The 24751-nt window shown below is 43.2% G+C and overlaps 1 long non-coding RNA gene, 5 other non-coding genes and 1 pseudogene across 7 annotated transcripts; 1 reads left to right on the top strand and 6 right to left on the bottom strand.

The window, feature by feature from the left end:
* The first annotated feature begins 127 nt into the window (after nt 1–127).
* On the top strand, nt 128–10746 carry LOC147006473 (uncharacterized). The gene is made up of 3 exons (XR_015054811.1): nt 128–830; nt 1189–1329; nt 9568–10746. It is a non-coding gene; the product is annotated as an uncharacterized LOC147006473 (long non-coding RNA).
* LOC147006470 (uncharacterized) lies at nt 1339–17540 on the bottom strand (annotated as a pseudogene). Its single transcript, XR_015054810.1, has 2 exons — nt 16441–17540; nt 1339–5432 (listed from the first exon to the last, which is right to left on the bottom strand). The product of XR_015054810.1 is annotated as an uncharacterized LOC147006470 (transcript).
* On the bottom strand, nt 13990–14062 carry TRNAV-AAC (transfer RNA valine (anticodon AAC)). The gene has a single exon. It is a non-coding gene; the product is annotated as a tRNA-Val (tRNA).
* Nucleotides 17307–17379, bottom strand: TRNAV-AAC (transfer RNA valine (anticodon AAC)). Its single transcript has one exon. It is a non-coding gene; the product is annotated as a tRNA-Val (tRNA).
* Nucleotides 17541–17687: 147 nt separating the features above from the next.
* TRNAV-CAC (transfer RNA valine (anticodon CAC)) lies at nt 17688–17760 on the bottom strand. The gene has a single exon. It is a non-coding gene; the product is annotated as a tRNA-Val (tRNA).
* A 3892-nt stretch (nt 17761–21652) lies between these two features.
* Nucleotides 21653–21725, bottom strand: TRNAV-AAC (transfer RNA valine (anticodon AAC)). Its single transcript has one exon. It is a non-coding gene; the product is annotated as a tRNA-Val (tRNA).
* A 308-nt stretch (nt 21726–22033) lies between these two features.
* Nucleotides 22034–22106, bottom strand: TRNAV-CAC (transfer RNA valine (anticodon CAC)). Its single transcript has one exon. It is a non-coding gene; the product is annotated as a tRNA-Val (tRNA).
* Nucleotides 22107–24751: the final 2645 nt, after the last annotated feature.

Here is a 24751-nt window from a genome sequence, read left to right as displayed (position 1 = left end):
TGTGTGTGTGTGGGGGGGGGGGGTCATTTACATGTGACGTGTGTGTGTGTGGGGGGTCATTTACATGTCACGTGTGGGGGGGGGGTCATTTACATGTGACGTGTGTGGGGGGGTCATTTACATTTTAATTGCTCTTAAATGCCTAAGATTTGGTAGCTTTGTCAAAAGTAACATTAAATGATCCCTCACCCCATGACTTAGTGGATGTCAGGAAGTGTTTTACGCCTCCCACAAAAATTAATTGAAAAGAAAAAAACAACAAAATTTGATTTCTTCAAAATAAGAACAGGATGAGAACAGCAACAGGAAACGTGGGATACCCCGGCTCGTATCCCATGACAACGGAGTTTCAAGCAGTCTCAGAACCGAAGGATGTTTTGGAATTCTTAAAGATTTCGAACATCCAACGCACAAAAAAAGAAAAACTCCCAAGTCCACGACTCTCGCCATTAAACCAACACCAAGTACAAATATAGTATCGACTGATCGAACACCCCCGGAACTTCGTTTTTTGTTTCCTCGTCAGTTTTGGTTTGTCACGTGATTGACTGGTGGCGAATCCACCATCGAGAAACGGTGACTCGACAAGCTTCGTGATCACGTGGTTAGCCGAAACGGCTCGTGTACCACATGGTGCCTTCCTTTACCACACTGTACTTACAGTACCAGACGGTGCACGATGACCCGAGAACTCTCCGGTGAAGATCACAAAGAGAACGTCCCGAGATCCACGAGCGGCTCCGATGGAGGAAACGCGCTCGGTCCGGGAGGTTCTCCCTCATCCCGCGGGTCCATGGTCGGTTCACCCGAGGATCAGGAGTCCGGACCCGGTACGTGACGTCACTCCGATTGTTTATGTTTCAGATTCTGTGGTAAAAGGGAAGATCGAGTCCGAGTTTGTCGATGATTCGTTCCCTCCATGTGAAGGTTTGAATCACAAACTCATTCCTCATGTTATAGTTTTATTGTTTGTAATTAATAATAATAATAACTCCACAGAGTGAATGTAACAACAGTATACCCGGTCCTTGTTATTCCCCCCAAGGTACAAATCCCCATCAAGTTGGTAATTAATTGTTAATGGGAATCCCATCCTTGTTATCCTCCCACTTGGACATCAACGAAACCTTGTTATACCTCATGACGTCATCATTCCATTCCTCTTTACTCTCGTTTACACCAAATCAGATGAACATTTACTCTCTGTGTTGGACCCCTGCACCGGCACACCATGACCTACTCCTTTTGTGGACTCCATTGGGATCTTCGACCTGCCCAAGCAAATACTGGCAGATGAGACAAGCGACTTACCTCTACCTGCAGGTGAAGGTACGCTCGTTGATTCAATGAACACCTGCCCTGTGAATCACCAGCATGACAGTTCATAGTTTGTTTGTATTTTTCATGGGAAAGAAAGTTCAAACTGATGATGTTTCCTTCCGATCATTCACGACCTAAACCACTGATTGGAAGCCTTTTTGACCCCCGACCATTAGCCCAGCCCCCAATGGCGTGGACTCCACAGGACACCACGTGGACATCCCCGGTACGGCACGGCATCATGACCATGCTGATACAGCTTATGGCTGATATGAAGGCAGGAAGGGGGCTCAACTTGGGGGGAGACTCGACACGTGTCTTGGGAAGTGGTGGCAAATGGTGGATGATGTGGCATGTGTGCAGCGTGAAAAGGTAGTCGATCAGGTGAGGGGTGAAACAGAAAGGATTGCTCAAGGTTGAGAAGAGAGAAGGTAACTAAAAGACTCTGAGACACAGACAAACTGAGGTTAAGGAGCGAAGCTGGACCACGGGAGATAGATGGGGATAAAAGCGAGCCGGAGTGGGAGATGGAGTCAGAAGATACAATACATGTGGAGCCGGAACACGAAATAAGAGAAAGAGTGGGGACTCATCGATAAAGGATTTGATAACAAGAGACAGAAAGTTAAAACATGCAGCGCAGGCCCTGGAGGAGGAAATAGATGTACGTTCGGTGAAAAATTCGTACAGGGCAGACGTGACCTCAAAGGTGTTGGTGGTGCATAAATCCATGCGCTTCAGCTGGCAGAGCGGGCCGATCAGAGGTGGAGCCGGCATTTACCAACAACAGGTAGATGGAAAACACACACAACTCGAAGGGCACGCAGGGGAGCACAGACCTCGACCAGGCTGAAAAGTTTACGTTTTGTATCAAACTAATCGGCCTGATCTCGATCTGGATCTGATTCAAAATCTCATTGCCTTGTCACCTCACCAGCTCATCCACCTTGTTTTGTCATAACTCATCCTCCACAACTTATTGAGATATCCTGCTCCTTTAAATATCGTTTCTGGTCCAAACTCTCATTGGTGAAGAATCCCTTAAAATTTTCATATCCGGATCTGTTTCCGGTTCTTCATCCAAATCTAATCAATCCGTCCTTGTCACACACCAAACCTGTCCACCAAATTTCATCCAAATCTGATCAAAACTTTTTGTGATACCCTGCACACAAACAAACTAATGAAAAATCACTCATTGAGTGACACTTGTCGAAACGGAATGGCACTCGGAAGAGAACATACCCTCAGCCAGGCTGATTAGTTTACCTTCTATATCCCACTGATCGGTCGAATCTGAATCTCGACCTAAACCAAAATCAAATCGGCTTGTTCTTCTCACCTAACTAACCTTTGCACCTTGTTTTGTCACAAGTCGTCCACAACTTTTACAGATAACATGCTCTACATAGTTTTAGGCCCCATCTCTCAATGGTGAAGAATCACTTGAAAAATTCTCGAATCCGGATCCAGATTCGGATCCTCCCAAAAATTGAATCAATTAGTTGTTGTCACACACTCAACCTGTCCACCATGTTTCATCCGAATCCGTCCTCAACTATTTGAGATATCATGCACTATCGTTTTTAGCCCCATCTCTCAATGGTGGAGAATCACTTTAAATATTCTCACATCCGGATTCGGATCTTCACCAAAAGTTCATCATTTTCTCCTTGTCACACACCCAACCTGTCCACAAAGTTTCTGCAGAATCCATCTGTAACCTTTTGAGATTTTGTGCTGTATGTATCGTTTTTGGCCCAATCTCTCAATGGTGAAGAGCCACTTAAAAAAATTCTCAGATCCGGATTCGAATCTTCATCAAAATTAAGCTTTGCTGTCCTTGGCCGGTCAACTACAAACACAAAAAATTTCAGAGCGATTGCTTGAAAACTCTGACCAAAAAATCATGTCACAATCAAACAGACAGACAGACAGAGACGAACACTATCGAACAATATTCTGAAACTGTTTTCAGGGTAGATGGAGGAATTTAATTGGAAAGTGAGGATTGAATGGAGTTGTTTGGTACGTGGATGTGAAGAGTGCCAATATGGCCGCCACCCGGCTTCGGGGAAAATGAGAAAATTGTAAAGATTGATATTTTAATATGTAAATATATGTTTTTCTGCATTCTAATTGTTTCTAGTTATGGTCAGTATATTGATATACAAGAATAATTATAAAAAAGTGAAATGTATTGAGGGTAAAATAAAAAATTATAGTTTTTTTGTCCAAAAATGTCAATTTTTTGTCCTGAAAATAAAATATTTACCTGATACTGATTTTGGCTCCTGGACAAAAAAAAGAAGAAACGTTGAAAATGGGTTGTTCTACATAAAATATTTAATACCTTCCACCCACATGGACACTTTTATGAGGCTTTACTCTGTCCATCACCTGGTCTCCTCCCACCTGTCACTCGAGTTCATGTCTATCACGGGCAGAAACATGATAGCCGCCTTGCCAGGGTGGTCACCCTTGTGTATGAATTGCATCATTCCTGACCATGCAGGTCTGGGGGACCCAAACAAGATGGATGTCTTCCACAGAACATCAAGATTTTCAGAGCAGTTCTGGGCTTTTAGGTTGACAAGTTTCTGGTACGTCACTGCTGTCATCCCGTGACTTTCTTCCTTGTGATACCGTATCTGCACCCTTCCAACCATTGTGACATCACGAGACGTCACCTTAGCCCTGGGTATTGGCCGGCCTGATCTGGTTCCAGGGGTGACGGCGGCAATCATCCCCATGCCATGGAATGTGCCATGGCCATCCAGTGTGCGAATGTTATGGTCCACATTGTCAGCTGCATACTGCACAAACTCTCTTGTCAGGTTAGGGATGTCTGTTCCATGTGACTGAGCAGCATTTCGTTCAAACTGATGCACCTCTTCATATGAACAGCAGAACCCGTGATGATGAAGGGAGTCAATGAGAAATCGTGATGTGAAGTGGTGATATAGCTGCACACCCAACCCAACCTGCAGTGGTGCCAGTAAGACTCTGGGTCGAGTTGCCTGCACTATGGCTTGCCCAATTGAAGCCACTTTAACACCATCTTTCTTTCCCACAAACAGTCCTTCAAGCAGTACCAGCAGAGTATCTGGTAAGTATTTAATGCCAGCCTCTTGCGATTGCAGGTCATCACCACATGGGTAGACTTCATGGGATGTCTCAATGGTTTTAATGTCTTCTTTGATGAGTTTGGCAGCGGCCTGTACAAGCTTGATTTTCTCTTCAGTAGTGTCTTTTTCCTGCTGCTGGTTGTTGTGATGTTCCTGAAGCACTGCCCTGGCTGTTGTCCTGAAGGTGACCACGTTCAGCTTGCCGTTGATCGTAGTTTGGATTATCCTGTCACCAAAGTGTTCCCACAGCCTCGCCTTCATGTGGGTGTAGCTGTACGCTTCGTGGTTAGTGCCTGCCAGTTTCTGTGTCATGAAGTCAATGAGATCATTGATGGTGATCTGCTCATCATCATTTTCCTCAAGATATCTTGCCACTTGCAAGAATGCTGCTGTCTTCTCATCGCCTCGAGGCCGTCCAAGCTTTGTCCTCTTGGATTCTTCGGTGTCCGTCATCTGAGCCATTGGTATCTGTTTATTTGTGCGAAAGTTAACACTGCATGTCTGGTGGTAAACTGCATCTGCTGCGTGCAAGTCATGCACATGCAGCATCCGTGCCTTCACAGCATCTGACCAAACATTGGCTCGTTCGCGGCATATAGCCAGAAGCGTGTCCTTTAATTCAATTGTCTTTACTTGAAGCACATCCTGCGTCCTCCGCTTCCTCCCAAAACTTGGCTGGTCTACCACAGAAAAGGCAATCAGTGTTGAAAGAAAACCCCTCCTCAGATGACCTAAGCACATGTCTATCACTGCTTGTACTGGCCTTTGACTCTTCTTTCCTGGTATCCTTGGCTATCTGATGTGGGTTGCAGTATATACGCCGGCAGTCTTTGTACACCGTTTCCCCAGGTACAGTGTGAATGCTGTCTTTCCTTGCGCTGCTGGCCTGGTTGATGGCTGAACACCCCTTTTCTGTTCGAGTTGAAGCTGATGGGCCTCCTGCATCCTGTTTGCAGATGGCACACCGTTCAGGTCCCTCCATGCCTGAAAATAAAAATCCAGAATGAGTATAACTTTTTTAAAGTTTGAACTGACTATGTTATATTAACAAATAAACAGAGCTATGGTATTTAAAATCAGAATTTGTCTTAATCCTATTAATGCATTAGCTATAGCCAGGCGTTGATCCTATGTTGGGACCGAATACGCACAAAGTGCACATATTTCAAATTTTGGGGGTCGGGGTAGGCAAATGGAAATAAATTCAATAAAAATTAATATTGTGTGTTAATTCTTTCACCAGAGGATAGCAGTAATGTCCCTGTATCTGGAAATATATAGTATGTATGCCTGGGGATACATATGTTCTTATATGAACAAACTTTCTCAAGTCAAAATATTTTTTAGGGAAAAAATATTGACATTTTGGACAAAAAAAAAAACTAACTTTTATTTTACCCTCAATACATTTCACTTTTTTATAATTATTCTTGCATATTAATATTGTGACGTCCACGGGACTTGAACAGTCCCGCCAACGTAGAATGAGCCGAAACGATGGAGGCGGTTTATTTTTTATAACCCAAAGATGGCGGTTTTAATCGCTCCACAGCAAACGGGACGAGGAAGGTGGCACGAGTCACTTTTCACTGAGTTAATAATGTTTATTTCTCTAACCAGAAATAATAATAAGACTCGGCAAGAGGAGGGATCCGGGGCGATTCGACGGGATGGTGGTGTGGGTTCGGGGGTGGGGAAAACACAAACAATTCCAATGGATATACAAATCTCAAACCCTCTAAGGCACCAGGTACACACACACACACACACACACACACACACACACACACACACACACACACACACACGCACGCACGCACGCACACACACACACACACACACACACACACACACACACACACACACACACACACAAAACGTAGCTGGTCCTGGTGGTTAGGCTGGCCCGTGGTCCCTGGATTGGCGCCGGACGAGCTGGCGTTGCGCTCGTCAGGGGCAGGAGACACCGTAGTGCTGTTCCTGGTGGTGTCGACCTCCTGGTGTCGGCCCAAGACCGCTCACAGCCGCCAGGGAGCCAGTTCTGGCACCAAGATGCGAGCAGGAGAGGGAGGCAGGTCCGCCCGCCGTTCGGTCCCGTACTCCGAGCCAGCAGAACTCCAGAGCCAACCGAGGTGAGGCACGAGACACAGCAAGGCCACGAGACATGACGAATCGAGGAACGAACCAGCGCAATGAGAGAGCGCGCTCCGAGACCCACAGCCTCGACAAGACGCTTTCTTTTTATGCTTCTTTTCTTTCCCGAACTTCCGCTTCTTTTCCCGAACAGAACCTTTTTATACTAGAGTCCTCGTCACTTCCAATCGAGCCATTTTATTGGCCCTCCGCCGTTGCCTTCCACCAATCGTGATCAAGGGGCGGAGCCATCCGCAGCACTGTCCTGTTACGTCACGGCAAGCCTCCAGGGAATACTAAAAGGGTTTACGCAGACACACTTACCCTAACCCGTCTCCCTATCTAATTACGTGACAATTATCATTTCCCCCTTGAAGAAATGGACATTTACTCGACAACTTATCACCACTGAATTGCCACTTATTACATCGAGATCCTGGTACAACTCGAACAGCATGGCATACCTAATTAAACATCCTAATTACCCTTTGAATGCATACCCCCCCCCCCTCAGACGTAACACTGCCCCCTCCTCTGGTACCGCAGCTCCTGCAAGGAATATCACAGGCGCTACCGTACCAGCCGAAACACTTACTGACTCACACCCAATTAACCTAACAAAATAAAGTAGGAGGGGCAATGGGCAACGAGCCACAGCAAACTTACCTATCCTGCTTAATGTACTACCCTCTTATGGCCTTATCCTCGCCGAAACAATCATTCATTTTTTTTATTTTTTATTTTATCACATGAGAGCACTGAGCAAAGTTGCACTCCATCCTCTGGATCATCGCTCTTGTCCAACACTCTTCCAGTGATCTGGGGAGGGGAAACAAAAGGTTCCACAAAAACACAACACTTATACTTTACATTCCTACTCTAAGCCTTAACGACACTATTCACGGGATATTTAGACGTGACCGCGTCCCCCAGTGGATGCTAATAGACCCAGCGTTACCTGGGGAGCCAATTTTCAAATTTGCTTGACCCCAAAATGATGCGGACATCATGTCCTTGCTGCACATGTCAAGTTGTGCGGGATCGAGTGGGACTCACATCTTCACAACACTCACAACATGGTCATCATCACATTTCTCGGTCATGGTCCCCATTTTAATGATGCAGGCTGAATCCCGTCATGGCCGTGGGGTGGGTTACCACAAGATGATGGGGGCATCTCAGGTGCAACCATGCCCACAGGTAAGCTTTAGTCCAACCCAGACGTTTCTCCGCCCCGCTCCCTTTGATTCCCACCCCCCTGGTTGCCGTCAGCTCTAACCCCGTACAACACAGTGGAAGGAGTCTCACTGGCTCCTCTGGCCTTCCTGGGTCGCCAAGGTCCTACCCGCCTTGGTCGCCCAACCAGACCCTCTCCCAGTTGCCTCCAGACACTGTCACCATTAGCCATCAGGGGTGAATCTCCTTGAAGGGGGTCGCAATTCCCGCTCACCGTGAGCTTCAGCAATCCCTGCGGACAAGCACATCATCCCCACCCACAAAACCCACATGACTCCCCCCACCCCATCGGCCTTACATGTGACACCTGCATTTCTAACACTTCACCGACCATGACCTTCCCTGTTACCACACCATGTCCAATAAAAAAAATCAATGTGTGCACCATACATTTCACTTCTTATCTTGAAACAACTCACACAGCACTTCTCACCCGATCCACGCACCAGCCATTGGACAGCCACTCGTGCCCGCTTTGTTACCAATTACCCACTGTCCCTATTGTCACTCTAAAACCCAGCAGAACTGACAAACCCATGCCAATTTTCCCACAATTCACTATTTTCACCAAAGGAGGCACTTCCCCACAATCTCACCAGCCGAGCATGGCCCTATATGCTCAGCCCGATCTAGTCTCCCCGACCCCCGACAGTGATTTCCGGACTCGACCTAGGTAAGGGCACCTCGGATAGACCTGGCGGTTCAGCAGGAGGAATCATCCTCTCCGGGCTTGAAAGTCTATTGGAGGGTCTCTCCATCGCCGGGTACCAGCAATATCGTTGCATGTGTCCTCTTCGCCCGCACCGGAAACAACTCCTTATAAAAGGCCCCCGTGGGTATCGGTGTAATGTCTCTTCCGGTTCCGGACCCCTCGGCCATAATCGAATTGCTCTATTGGCTGGGCTGGACCCCGCCGCTTTGGCGCACCAACTACCGAATTACCCCTTATCAAACTTGACAGTTTCTGGCAAATTTCCTGAAACATATGGGTAATGCCAATTTCTCCCAGCCCCTCTCCCTGATCCTGGATCTCCGCCTGTCGGACCGTCACCGATGGCCTCTCTGGCACCCGACCCGGCCGCCTCCACGAGGCCAGCCTGGCTGCGCACTCAGCCGCTCGGTGAACGGTGGGTGGATCCTGTAACTCCACTAGCACTCGGACCTCAGGGTCCGGAAGAGCAGCTAAAAATTTCTCTAGTGCCAGTCTGTCCCATGCCTCCACTGTAAGGTCCCGATACGCGATCCTGACTGATTGGTAAATGTCCTGTGCCAGCTCCTGCACTGTCTCGCCCAACTTTAATCTGCGGTGCTGGAGCTGGGCCCGCACCAGATCACAGTTTGCTGCGAACCCAAACCGACGGCTCAACGCCTCGCAAATGTGGGAGCTGGTCAACATCCCCTCCACGATCACGTTTAACACATCTGCGGCTGGTCCCCGCAACGTTGCCACCAAATTCCCTGTACGTTCCCGCTCATTCCACCCGTTTAGTTCGGGAAATACACTCAAATTTGTCAGAAAAGCTTCAACGCTCCCTGACCCGTCAAAATTTACCAGGGGGATCACTTTCCTGGTGGCCCGCTTCCCAGTTTCTCCCTTGTCCGAATCCAGCCCATGGAACAAACACCCTTGTGGCTGTGTATGCAATTTCGGAGCCCACTGTGGCCAAAGATGTTTTGTGGTGAGGGTCTCATGGGTCAATCTTGCCTCCTGTTCCAAACGTTGAATGGACCGATTCACCTCTTCCCGCAGGATCGTCTGGGCCCGCACAACCTCCTCCAAGGCTCCGTCTCGAGTTTGTAGCTGCTCCTCAACCAACCCGGACACTCTACTTCCAAAAGACGGCTCTACCAGGCCTTTATCCAAGTCTTCATCTTGGCTCATAATTTTATCTTGTTCGTCCAAACGAGCCTCCAATTCTTTTACCTCCTCCGCCAAATTCATCCCTTGCTTCCTCAGCTCTCCCCACTCTTCTACTTGCAGCTGCATACGAGCATCCACACAGGCACGATGACGTTCCAGGCTTTCATCCACTTTATCAACCCGAATGTTCGTTGCATCAATTTTATCAACCAATTTTTTCCGTATATTTTCCCCCTCCAATGTAATTTCTACCTTTGTTTCCTCCAATCTATCCTCGAATTTACTTTGTATTTCCCCCAATTGAACATCCACACACTCCTGCATCTCAGTTTTCATTTTCTCCATATTTTCCCCCAATTCATCCCTCATTAAATCAATCCGTGCACCCAACTGTTCCCCCATTACCCCAATTGATCTGTCATTTTTGCCATTTCTGCCCCATGTGCCGTCATTTTGACCCCTGTGCTGTAATTGTACTCATTAAACGTTCCAACATTTTCCAGATCGACATCGCGCCGGTTTCCAGTGCTGCCGGCTCCATTATGGGCAATGAAGCACGGTCCACGCTCGGAATGCGGGAGGTTCCGATCCTACCCCCGTCTCTCCCTTCTTCCCCCGACTCGCTGCCCGACACGTGGCCTTCCTCCTCTAACATCTGCACATCTGCCATGGTGCAGAAATCCCGTTTTCCGCCAATTAAATTTAATTTGAAAACTCCCGCCAAAATTTTCCCGCGCTTGCGTGCTTTTCTGTAGTAATTTTATATTCCAATTCGTGGCGAGATTTTAATCCCGGTATATTCTCCCGATACCAAATATAATTTAGAGGGGTTCGAACATCCAACACCCTGACACCAATGTGACGTCCACGGGAGTTGAACAGTCCCGCCAACGGAGAATGAGCCGAAACGATGGAGGCGGTTTATTTTTTTATAACCCAAAGATGGCGGTTTTAATCGCTCGACAGCAAACGGGACGAGGAAGGTGGCACGAGTCGCTTTTCACTGAGTTAATAATGTTTATTTCTCTAACCAGAAATAATAACAAGACTCGGCAAGAGGAGGGATCCGGGGCGTTTCGACGGGATGGTGGTGTGGGTTCGGGCGTGGGGAAAACACAAACAATTCCAATGGATGTACAAATCTCAAACCCTCTAAGGCGCCAGGTACACACACACACACACAGACACACACACACACACACACACACACACACACACACACACACACACACACACACACACACACACACACACACACACAACGTAGCTGGTGGTCAGGCTTGCCCGTGGTGTCGACGCAACAGTCACTGGATTGGTGCCGGACGAGCTGGCGTTGCGCTCGTCAGGGGCAGGAGACACCGTGGTGCTGTTCCTGGTGGTGTCGACCTCCTGGTGTAGGCCCAAGACCGCTCACAGCCGCCAGGGAGCCAGTTCTGGCGCCAAGATGCGAGCAGGAGAGGGAGGCAGGTCCGCCCGCCGTTGGGTCCCGTACTCCGAGCCAGCAGAACTCCAGAGCCAACCGAGGTGAGGCACGAGGCACAGCAAGGCCACGAGACACGACGAATCGAGGAACGAACCAGCGCAACGAGAGAGCGCGCTCCGAGACCAACAGCCTCGACCAGATGCTTTCTTTTTATGACTCTTCCTCCTCTTCTTTTCCCAAACAGAACCTTTTTACACTCGAGTCCTCGTCACTTCCAATCGAGCCGTTTTATTGGCCCTCCGCCGTCGCCTTCCGCCAATCGTGATCAAGGGGCGGAGCCATTCGCAGCACTGTCCTGTTACGTCACGGCAAGCCTACAGGGAATACTAAAAGGGAATACGCATACACACTTACCCTAACCCGTCTCCATATCTAATTACGTGACAATTATCATTTCCCCCTTCAATAAATGGACATTTACTGGACAACTTATCACCACTGAATTGCTACTTATTACATCGAGATCCTGGTAAACTCGAACAGCATGGCATACCAAATTAAACATCCCAATTACCCTATGAATGCAATCCCCCCCACCAGACGTAACAATATCATCACTTGAATTATTTAAATTGTCGTAAATTAACACATCATCACTTGAATTATTTAAATTATCTTAAATAAACACATCATCACTTGAATAATTTAAATTATCTGAAATAAACACATCATCACTTGAATTATTTAAATTATCGGAAATAGACACATGATCACTTGAATTATTTAAATTTTCTTGAAGAAACATATCATCACTTGAATGATTTAAATTATCTTAAATAAACACATCCTCACTTGAATTATTTAAATTATCGTAAATAAACACATCACCACTTGAATTATTTAAATTATCGCAAATATACACATCATCACTTGAATTATTCAAATTATCTGAAATATACACATCATCACTTGAATTATTTAAATTATATAAAATAAACACAACATCATTTGAATTATTTAAATTATCGTAAATAAACACATCATCACTTGAATTATTTAAATTATCTTAAATAAACACATCATCACTTGAATTATTTAAATTATCTGAAATATACACATCATCACTTGAATTATTTAAATGATCGTAAATAAACACATCACCACTTGAATCATTTAAATTATCGTAAATAAACACATCATCACTTGAATTATTTAAATTATCATAAATAAACACATCATCACTTGAATTATTTAAATTATCTGAAATATACACATCATCACTTGAATTATTTAAATTATCGTAAATAAACACATCACTTGAATGATTTAAATTATCGTAAATAAACACATCATCACTTGAATTATTTAAATTATCGTAAATAAACACATCATCACTTGAATTATTTAAATTATCTGAAATATACACATCATCACTTGAATTATTTAAATTATCTTAAATAAACACATGATCATTTGAATTATTTAAATTATCGTAAATAAACACATCATCACTTGAATTATTTAAATTATCTTAAATAAACACACAATCACTTGAATTATTTAAATTATCTTAAATAAATACATGATCACTTGAAACATTTAAATTATCTTAAATAAACGCACAATCACTTGAATCATTTAAATTATCTTAAATAAACATATCATCTCATGCATCATTTAAATTATCCTAAATAAATACATCATCACTTGAATCATTTAAATTATCTTAAATCAACATATCATGACTTGAATTATATAAATTATCTTGAATAAACATATCATCACATGAATTATTTAAATTATCTTAAATAAACACATCATCACTTGAATTATTTAAATTATCTGAAATAAACACATCATCACTTGAATTATTTAAATTATCTTGAAGTCTTTCTTATAAATGATGAGAATTAAGTGTGAAAAGACGATTTTAATCACCGATTTCGCCCTCGTGAGGGGAGATCAAAAGCGCCGAATGAGCTGAACCGAATCACTGCAAACACACACACACACACACACACACCGCATGTGCAAAACATCTCAAGTCGTATCGTGACGTCATTTCGAAAGTTGAGTGTTCACCTCCACTTTTCACTTCACGTGCTTTGGCTCACAACAGCGAAGTGGTCGAGAAAAAAATCTAAGGGAATATTAAAACATTGTTTCTACCCAGTTTTGAAGCAGGAACCTCTGGTTTGTTAAGTGAATGTGATAACCACTATACTATGGAAACTTGTCTGACTCACCAACCCCATCATGTTCTTTAATTAATAATCTCTCACTGGTAAACTTCACTGGACAGAACATGAACTTTCAGGAAGGAAAGCTGGGAATTTGAAGGAGGTGGGTTTGGGGTGGATTGACGGAGGTAGAAAAGATTGAGGATTTGGATAAGACATGGTGGTGAACAGCTGGTTTGAAGACCTGGAGGGAAGAATGGGATTGAAGAGAGTGAGGGAGTTTATTCCAAAGGTGGGGAAAAAGAGGAATGAAAAAGTGAAGGTGAGCACTGATTCGTGATTTTTCTCGTTTTACCAGAAGAGGGTTGTTGGTGGACCTTGAGTACCCTGCAGAAATATGGTGGGGACAAATCGCAGAGAGAGCAGAGGGGGGGACTGAAGAAGAGACGGTAGAAGACAGAAAGAGCACTGACCAACCTGCGGTGAGAGAGTGAGAGGCCCAAAGAATCAGCCTGATTGCATCCTAAATTCCTTGGTTTCCATTGCGTGAAGCTGAGAAAGGTGAGAGGCAGGAGCGCCATCCCACAGGGGAGAGCAGTGCTCAATCAGGCTGCGGACAAAAGCTTTGAAAGTGGTGTTTTCACTCCACGTGCTTGGGGAAACAACAATGAAGGGGTCGAGAAAAAAATCTCAGAAATATTAAAATGTTGTTTCCGCCCGGTTTCGAACCAGGGACCTTTCGCGTGTTAGGCGAACGTGATAACCACTACACCACGGAAACGTCTGTGAGTCACTAATTCCATCATGTTATGTAATAAATAATCTCTCACTGGTGACAACACATCATTTTTGATGATTGATGAAGAACGAAACAGAAAAGCGAATGAATCTGGTGTTCAGAACAAGTATTCTCCATTCCTCATGTCGTGTCGAACTGTTCGTGACGTCACTTACTTCGTTGAAAAAACATCCACATTATATTGAATTTCGAGCACAAACACAAACTTGAGCTTTGGATAACGTAAAATGAGTTTTGAATGATACTTTTTGTGAAACAAAAAAATGAAACCGTGAAAAGTGAAAATAACATGTTTCCGCCTGGGTTCGAATCAAGGACCTTTCACGTGTGAGACGAACGTGATTACCACTTCACTACGGAAACTGGGACACACCAACAACCCGAGGGAAGGGAGACAACACGGAAGGGTGTTTATTGAAGATAATTTGAACAATTCAAGTGATGATGTGTTTATTCAAGATAATTTTTATAATTCAAGTGATGATGCGTTTATCATCCCTTGAATTACACTACGCCCCCTCTAATTTGACTACGCCCCCACAAACCCCCTGTCTCGCCCCCACTCTCCCGCCTCCTATCTCACCCCTCTCTCCAGTAGGTGCGTGTCCGTAGGTGCGTGCCAGTATGTGCAGCTTCGTTCCTTCGCTCTCGAAAACGACGACTGGATTGGGGAATTGTTTCAATGAGATCGGACCAACCGTATCATAAATGGCCATAACTTGGGAAACACCTGGGAAACATACGCAGGTCCCCAGCGTCAATTGTGACATCATATCAAACGAAGAAGAAGGAGAATTGTGACGCCTCCTCTCTCTATCGCCTCCCCTCTCTAGCCCCCCTCTCTGTCACCCCCCTCTCTTGCCCCCCCTCTCTCCCCCCTAGTCTTGCCCCTCCTCTCTCCCCCTCCTCTCTCGCCCTTCTCTCTCGCCCTTCTCTCTCGCCCTCACTCTCACCTTCTCTCTCCCGTTGCCCTCTCTCCCCCTCCTCTCTCCACCTCTCTTGAATTGTGACGCGCCTCTCTCTCACCCCCACTTTCCCTCCCCTCTCTCCCCTCTCTCTCTTGCCCACCTATCTCGCCCCCTCTCCCCCCTCCTCTCTCGCCCCTCTCTCTGTAAATGTATTCACAAATGTCTGCCAAGCACAACAATTAATTTAAACCTTGGGGAAAAACAGCTTTCAGACCCTTGGGAAACAGCTCTTTTCCTTGGGAAAATTCAAACCTTGGGATTAATTAATAATTTGAACAATTAATTCAAACCTTGGGAAAGACAGTTTTCAAACCTTGGGAAACACTTGGGAAACAGCTGAAACGGATAAGAACGACATCAAATCCTTGAAAAGTCACATTGTCAGGTCCCCAGCGTCGATTGTGATGTCATACCAAACGAAGAAGAAGAAGAAATGTGATGTCAATCGTGCAAAAATAATAATAACAATAAATAAACAAACATTAATTGTGACGCCATTCGTGACATCGTCGCACCGTGTCTTGTCATTGGTTGACAGATAAATGGCCGTAACTTGGGAACCGCTTGTCCGATTAATATCAAACCTGGAAAAGGCACATCCGCACGGCCCCCTGCAATATTCCTGGCAAGTTTCAATCAGATCGGACCGGCGGTCGTCGAGAAACGGCGGTCGCAGACAGACAGACAGAAACACACATAGATTGCTGGAATTATAGATAGATAAACACATCATCAGTTGCATTATTTAAATTATCTTAAATAAACACATCATCACTTGAATTATTTAAATTCTCTTCAATAAACACATCATCACTTGAATTATTTAAATTATCTAAAATAACACATCATCACTTGAATTATTTAAATTATCGTAAATAAACACATCATCACTTGAATCATTTAAATTATCTTAAGTAAATACATCATCACTTGAATCATTTAAATTATCTGAAATAAACACATCATCACTTGAATTATTTAAATTGTCGTAAATTAACACATCATCACTTGAATTATTTTAAATTATCTAAAATAAACACATCATCACTTGAATTATTTAAATTATCTTGAAGAAGCACATCATCAGTTGAATTATTTAAATTATCGTAAATAGACACATGATCACTTGAATTATTTAAATTTTCTTGAATCAACATATCATCACTTGAATTATTTAAATTATCTTGAAGTCTTTCTTTCAATGATGAAAATTAAGTGTGAAAAGACGATTTTAATCACCGATTTCGCCCGCGTGAGGGGACATCAAAAGTGCCGAATGAGCTGAACCGAATAACTGCAAACACACACACACACACACACACACACACACACACACACACACACACACACACACACACACACACACACACACACACACACACACATACACACCTCATGTGCAAAACATCTCCAGTCGTATCGTGACGTCATTTCGAAAGTTGGGTGTTCACCTCCACTTTTCACTTCACGTGCTTTGGGGAACAACAGCGAAGGGTCGAGAAAAAAAATCTCAGGGAATATTAAAACATTGTTTCTATCCAGTTTTGAAACAGGAACCTTTGGTTTGTAAAGTGAATGTGATAACCATTATACTATGGAAACTTGTCTGACTCACCAACCCCATCATGTTCTTTAATTAATAATCTCTCACTGGTAAACTTCACTGGACAGAACATGAACTTTCAGGAAGGAAAGCTGGGAATTTGAAGGAGGTGGGTTTGGGGTGGATTGACGGAGGAAGAAAAGATTGAGGATTTTGATAAGACATGGTGGTGAACAGCTGGTTTGAAGACCTGGAGGGAAGAATGGGATTGAAGAGAGTGAGGGAGTTTATTCCAAAGGTGGGGAAAAAGAGGAATGAAAAAGTGAAGGTGAGCACTGATTCGTGATTTTTCTCGTTTTACCAGAAGGGGGTTGTTGGTGGACCTTGAGTACCCTGCAGAAATATGGTGAGGACAAATCGCAGAGAGAGCAGAGGGGGGGGGACTGAAGAAGAGACGGTAGAAGACAGAAAGAGCACTGACCAACCTGCGGTGAGAGAGTGAGAGGCCCAAATAATCAGCCTGATTGCATCCTAAATTCCTTGGTTTCCATTGCGTGAAGCTGAGAAAGGTGAGAGGCAGGAGCGCCATCCCACAGGGGAGAGCAGTGCTCAATCAGGCTGCGGACAAAAGCTTTGAAAGTGGTGTTTTCACTCCACGTGCTTGGGGAAACAACAATGAAGGGGTCGAGAAAAAATCTCAGAAATATTAAAATGTTGTTTCCGCCCGGTTTCGAACCAGGGACCTTTCGCGTGTTAGGCGAACGTGATAACCACTACACCACGGAAACCTCTGTGAGTCACTAATTCCATCATGTTATTTAATAAATAATCTCTCACTGGTGACAACACATCATTTTGGATGATTGATGAAGAACGAAACAGAAAAGCGAATGAATCTGGTGTTCAGAACAAGTGTTCTCCATTCCTCATGTCGTGTCGAACTGTTCGTGACGTCACTTACTTCGTTGAAAAAACATCCACATTATATTGAATTTCGAGCACAAACACAAACTTGAGCTTTGGATAACGTAAAATGAGTTTTGAATGATACTTTTTGTGAAACAAAAAAATGAAACCGTGAAAAGTAAAAATAACATGTTTCCGCCCGGGTTCGAACCGAGGACCTTTCGCGTGTGAAGCAAACGTGATTACCACTTCACTACGGAAACTGGGACACACCAACAACTCGACGGAAGGGAGACAACACGGAAGGGTGTTTATTTAAGATAATTTGAACAATTCAAGTGATGATGTGTTTATTTAAGATAATTTTTATAATTCAAGTGATGATGCGTTTATCATCACTTGAATTACACTACGCCCCCTCTAATTTGACTACGCCCCCACAAACCCCCTGTCTCGCCCCCACTCTCCCACCTCCTCTCTCACCCCTGTCTCCAGTAGGTGCGTGTCCGTAGGTGCGTGCCCGAAGGTGCGTGCCAGTATGTGCAGCTTCGTTCCTTCGCTCTCGAAAACGACGACTGGATTGGGGAATTGTTTCAATGAGATCGGACCAACCGTATCATAAATGTCCATAACTTGGGAAACACCTGGGAAACATACGCAGGTCCCCAGCGTCAATTGTGACATCATATCAAACGAAGAAGGAGAATTGTGACGCCTCCTCTCTCTATCGCCTCCCCTCTCTCGCCCCCCTCTCTTGCCCCCCCTCTCCCCCTAGTCTTGCCCCTCCTCTCCCCCTCCTCTCTCGCCCTTCTCTCTCGCCCTTCTCTCTCGCCCCCACTCTCACCTCCTCTCTCCCGTTGCCCTCTCTCCCCCTCCTCTCTCCACCTCTCTTGAATTGTGACGCCCCTCTCTCTCACCCCCCACTGTCCCTCCCCTCTCTTGCCCACCTATCTCGCCCCCTCTCCCCCCTCCTCTCTCGCCCCTCTCTCTGTACATGTATTCACAAATGTCTACCAAGCACAACAATTAATTTAAACCTTGGGGAAAAACAGCTTTCAGACCCTTGGGAAACAGCTCTTTTCCTTGGGAAAATTCAAACCTTGGGATTAATTAATAATTTGAACAATTAATTCAAACCTTGGGAAAGACACTTTTCAAACCTTGGGAAACACTTGGGAAACAGCTGAAACGGATAAGAACGACATCAAATCCTTGAAAAGTCACATTGTCAGGTCCCCAGCATCTATTGTGATGTCATACCAAACGAAGAAGAAGAAGAAATGTGATGTCAATCGTGCAAAAAGAATAATAACAATAAATAAACAAACATTAATTGTGACGCCATTCGTGACATCGTCGCACCGTGTCTTGTCATTGGTTGACAGATAAATGGCCGTAACTTGGGAACAGCTTGTCGGATTAATATCAAACCTTGAAAACGCACATACTCAGGTCCCCAGAGTCGATTGTGACGTCATACCAAACGAAGAAGAAGAATTGTGACCTCAATCGTGCAAAAAAAAAACAAAAAAATAGCAAAATAAACATTAATTGTGACGTCATTCGTGATGTCATAGCACCGTGTCTTGTCATTGGTTGACAAATAAATGTCCGTAACTTGGGAACCGCTTGTCCGATTAATATCAAACCTGGAAAAGGCACATCCGCACGGCCCCCTGCAATATTCCTGGCAAGTTTCAATCAGATCGGACTGGCGGTCGTCGAGAAACGGCGGTCGCAGACAGACAGACAGAAACACACATAGAGATTGCTGGAATTATAGATAGATAAACACATCATCAGTTGCATTATTTAAATTATCTTAAATAAACACATCATCACTTGAATTATTTGAATTCTCTTCAATAAACACATCATCACTTGAATTATTTAAATTATCTAAAATAAACACATCATCACTTGAATTATTTAAATTATCTTAAACAAACACATCATCACTTGAATTATTTAAATTATCTAAAATAAACACATCATCACTTGAATTATTTAAATTATCCAAAATAAACACATCATCACTTGAATTATTTAAATTCTCTTCAATAAACACATCATCACTTGAATTATTTAAATTATCTTAAACAAACACATCATCACTTGAATTATTTAAATAATCTTAAATAAACACATCATCACTTGAATTATTTAAATTATCTAAAATAAACACATCATCACTTGAATTATTTAAATTATCTTAAACAAACACATCATCACTTGAATTATTTAAATAATCTTAAATAAACACATCATTACTTGAATTATTTAAATTCTTGTAAATAGACACATGATCACTTGAATTATTTAAATTTTCTTGAATAAACATATCATCACTTGAATGATGTAAATTATCTTAAATAAACACATCATCACTTGAATTATTTAAATTTTTGTGAATAAACACATCACCACTTGAATCATTTAAATTATCGTAAATAAACACATCATCACTTGAATTATTTAAATTATCTTAAATAAACACATCATCACTTGAATTATTTCAATTGTCTTAAATAAACACATCATCACTTGGATTATTTCAATTATTTTGAAAAAACATATCATCACTTAAATAATTTAAATTATCTTAAATAAACACACAATCACTTGAATCATTTAAATTATCTTAAATAAACACATCATCATTTGAATTATTTAAATTATCTAAAATAACACATCATCACTTGAATTATTTAAATTATCGTAAATAAACACATCATCACTTGAATCATTTAAATTATCTTAAATAAACACATCATCACTTGAATTATTTAAATTATCTTGAATCAACGTATCATCACTTGAATTATTTAAATTGTCGTAAATTAACACATCATCACTTGAATTATTTAAATTATCTAAAATAAACACATCATCACTTGAATTATTTAAATTGTCGTAAATTAACACATCATCACTTGAATTATTTAAATTATCTTGAAGAAGCACATCATCAGTTGAATTATTTAAATTATCCTAAATAGACACATGATCACTTGAATTATTTAAATTTTCTTGAATCAACATATCATCACTTGAATTATTTAAATTATCTTGAAGTCTTTCTTTCAATGATGAAAATTAAGTGTGAAAAGACGATTTTAATCACCGATTTCGCCCGCGTCAGGGGACATCAAAAGTGCCGAATGAGCTGAACCGAATCACTGCAAACACACACACACACACACACACACACACACACACACACACACACACACACACACACACACACACACACACACACACACGCACAAACACACACATACACACCGCATGTGCAAAACATCTCCAGTCGTATCGTGACGTCATTTCGAAAGTTGGGTGTTCACCTCCACTTTTCACTTCACGTGCTTTGGGGAACAACAGCGAAGGGGTCGAGAAAAAAAAATCTCAGGGAATATTAAAACATTGTTTCTATCCAGTTTTGAACGAGGAACCTTTGGTTTGTAAAGTGAATGTGATAACCATTATACTATGGAAACTTGTCTGACTCACCAACCCCATCATGTTCTTTAATTAATAATCTCTCACTGGTAAACTTCACTGGACAGAACATGAACTTTCAGGAAAGAAAGCTGGGAATTTGAAGGAGGTGGGTTTGGGGTGGATTGACGGAGGAAGAAAAGATTGAGGATTTGGATAAGACATGGTGGTGAACAGCTGGTTTGAAGACCTGGAGGGAAGAATGGGATTGAAGAGAGTGAGGGAGTTTATTCCAAAGGTGGGGAAAAAGAGGAATGAAAAAGTGGAGGTGAGCACTGATTCGTGATTTTTCTCGTTTTACCAGAAGGGGGTTGTTGGTGGACCTTGAGTACCCTGCAGAAATATGGTGGGGACAAATCGCAGAGAGAGCAGAGGGGGAGGGGACTGAAGAAGAGACGGTAGAAGACAGAAAGAGCACTGACCAACCTGCGGTGAGAGAGTGAGAGGCCCAAATAATCAGCCTGATTGCATCCTAAATTCCTTGGTTTCCATTGCGTGAAGCTGAGAAAGGTGAGAGGCAGGAGCGCCATCCCACAGGGGAGAGCAGTGCTCAATCAGGCTGCGGACAAAAGCTTTGAATGTGGTGTTTTCACTCCACGTGCTTGGGGAAACAACAATGAAGGGGAAGAGAAAAAAATCTCAGAAATATTAAAATGTTGTTTCCGCCCGGTTTCGAACCAGGGACCTTTCGCGTGTTAGGCGAACATGATAACCACTACACCACAGAAACCTCTGTGAGTCACTAATTCCATCATGTTATTTAATAAATAATCTCTCACTGGTGACAACACATCATTTTGGATGAATGATGAAGAACGAAACAGAAAAGCGAATGAATCTGGTGTTCAGAACAAGTGTTCTCCATTCCTCATGTCGTGTCGAACTGTTCGTGACGTCACTTACTTCGTTGAAAAAACATCCACATTATATTAAATTTCGAGCACAAACACAAACTTGAGCTTTGGATAACGTAAAATGAGTTTTGAATGATACTTTTTGTGAAACAAAAAAATGAAACCGTGAAAAGTAAAAATAACATGTTTCCGCCCGGGTTCGAACCGAGGACCTTTCGCGTGTGAAGCAAACGTGATTACCACTTCACTACGGAAACTGGGACACACCAACAACCCGAGGGAAGGGAGACAACACGGAAGGGTGTTTATTTAAGATAATTTGAACAATTCAAGTGATGATGTGTTTATTTAAGATAATTTTTATAATTCAAGTGATGATGCGTTTATCATCACTTGAATTACACTACGCCCCCTCTAATTTGACTACGCCCCCACAAACCCCCTGTCTCGCCCCCACTCTCCCACCTCCTCTCTCACCCCTGTCTCCAGTAGGTGCGTGTCCGTAGGTGCGTGCCCGAAGGTGCGTGCCAGTATGTGCAGCTTCGTTCCTTCGCTCTCGAAAACGACGACTGGATTGGGGAATTGTTTCAATGAGATCGGACCAACCGTATCATAAATGTCCATAACTTGGGAAACACCTGGGAAACATACGCAGGTCCCCAGCGTCAATTGTGACATCATATCAAACGAAGAAGGAGAATTGTGACGCCTCCTCTCTCTATCGCCTCCCCTCTCTAGCCCCCCTCTCTTGCCCCCCTCTCTCCCCCTAGTCTTGCCCCTCCTCTCCCCCTCCTCTCTCGCCCTTCTCTCTCGCCCTTCTCTCTCGCCCTTCTCTCTCGCCCCCACTCTCACCTCCTCTCTCCCGTTGCCCTCTCTCCCCCTCCTCTCTCCACCTCTCTTGAATTGTGACGCCCCTCTCTCTCACCCCCACTGTCCCTCCCCTCTCTTGCCCACCTATCTCGCCCCCTCTCCCCCCTCCTCTCTCGCCCCTCTCTCTGTACATGTATTCACAAATGTCTACCAAGCACAACAATTAATTTAAACCTTGGGGAAAAACAGCTTTCAGACCCTTGGGAAACAGCTCTTTTCCTTGGGAAAATTCAAACCTTGGGATTAATTAATAATTTGAACAATTAATTCAAACCTTGGGAAAGACACTTTTCAAACCTTGGGAAACACTTGGGAAACAGCTGAAACGGATAAGAACGACATCAAATCCTTGAAAAGTCACATTGTCAGGTCCCCAGCATCTATTGTGATGTCATACCAAACGAAGAAGAAGAAGAAATGTGATGTCAATCGTGCAAAAAGAATAATAACAATAAATAAACAAACATTAATTGTGACGCCATTCGTGACATCGTCGCACCGTGTCTTGTCATTGGTTGACAGATAAATGGCCGTAACTTGGGAACAGCTTGTCGGATTAATATCAAACCTTGAAAACGCACATACTCAGGTCCCCAGAGTCGATTGTGACGTCATACCAAACGAAGAAGAAGAATTGTGACCTCAATCGTGCAAAAAACAAAAAAATAGCAAAATAAACATTAATTGTGACGTCATTCGTGATGTCATAGCACCGTGTCTTGTCATTGGTTGACAAATAAATGTCCGTAACTTGGGAACCGCTTGTCCGATTAATATCAAACCTGGAAAAGGCACATCCGCACGGCCCCCTGCAATATTCCTGGCAAGTTTCAATCAGATCGGACTGGCGGTCGTCGAGAAACGGCGGTCGCAGACAGACAGACAGAAACACACATAGAGATTGCTGGAATTATAGATAGATAAACACATCATCAGTTGCATTATTTAAATTATCTTAAATAAACACATCATCACTTGAATTATTTGAATTCTCTTCAATAAACACATCATCACTTGAATTATTTAAATTATCTAAAATAAACACATCATCACTTGAATTATTTAAATTATCTTAAACAAACACATCATCACTTGAATTATTTAAATTATCTAAAATAAACACATCATCACTTGAATTATTTAAATTATCCAAAATAAACACATCATCACTTGAATTATTTAAATTATCTTGAAGTCTTTCTTTCAATGATGAAAATTAAGTGTGAAAAGACGATTTTAATCACCGATTTCGCCCGCGTGAGGGGACATCAAAAGTGCCGAATGAGCTGAACCGAATAACTGCAAACACACACACACACACACACACACACACACACACACACACATACACACCTCATGTGCAAAACATCTCCAGTCGTATCGTGACGTCATTTCGAAAGTTGGGTGTTCACCTCCACTTTTCACTTCACGTGCTTTGGGGAACAACAGCGAAGGGTCGAGAAAAAAAATCTCAGGGAATATTAAAACATTGTTTCTATCCAGTTTTGAAACAGGAACCTTTGGTTTGTAAAGTGAATGTGATAACCATTATACTATGGAAACTTCTCTGACTCACCAACCCCATCATGTTCTTTAATTAATAATCTCTCACTGGTAAACTTCACTGGACAGAACATGAACTTTCAGGAAGGAAAGCTGGGAATTTGAAGGAGGTGGGTTTGGGGTGGATTGACGGAGGAAGAAAAGATTGAGGATTTTGATAAGACATGGTGGTGAACAGCTGGTTTGAAGACCTGGAGGGAAGAATGGGATTGAAGAGAGTGAGGGAGTTTATTCCAAAGGTGGGGAAAAAGAGGAATGAAAAAGTGAAGGTGAGCACTGATTCGTGATTTTTCTCGTTTTACCAGAAGGGGGTTGTTGGTGGACCTTGAGTACCCTGCAGAAATATGGTGAGGACAAATCGCAGAGAGAGCAGAGGGGGGGGACTGAAGAAGAGACGGTAGAAGACAGAAAGAGCACTGACCAACCTGCGGTGAGAGAGTGAGAGGCCCAAAGAATCAGCCTGATTGCA

This window comes from Eptatretus burgeri, unplaced genomic scaffold (assembly GCF_056783735.1).
Source record: "Eptatretus burgeri isolate ZD-2024b unplaced genomic scaffold, Ebu_testis_v1 Ebu_testis_scaffold_3170, whole genome shotgun sequence".
Lineage (NCBI taxonomy): Eukaryota > Metazoa > Chordata > Myxini > Myxiniformes > Myxinidae > Eptatretus > Eptatretus burgeri.
This window is presented reverse-complemented; position numbering and strand designations above follow the sequence as displayed.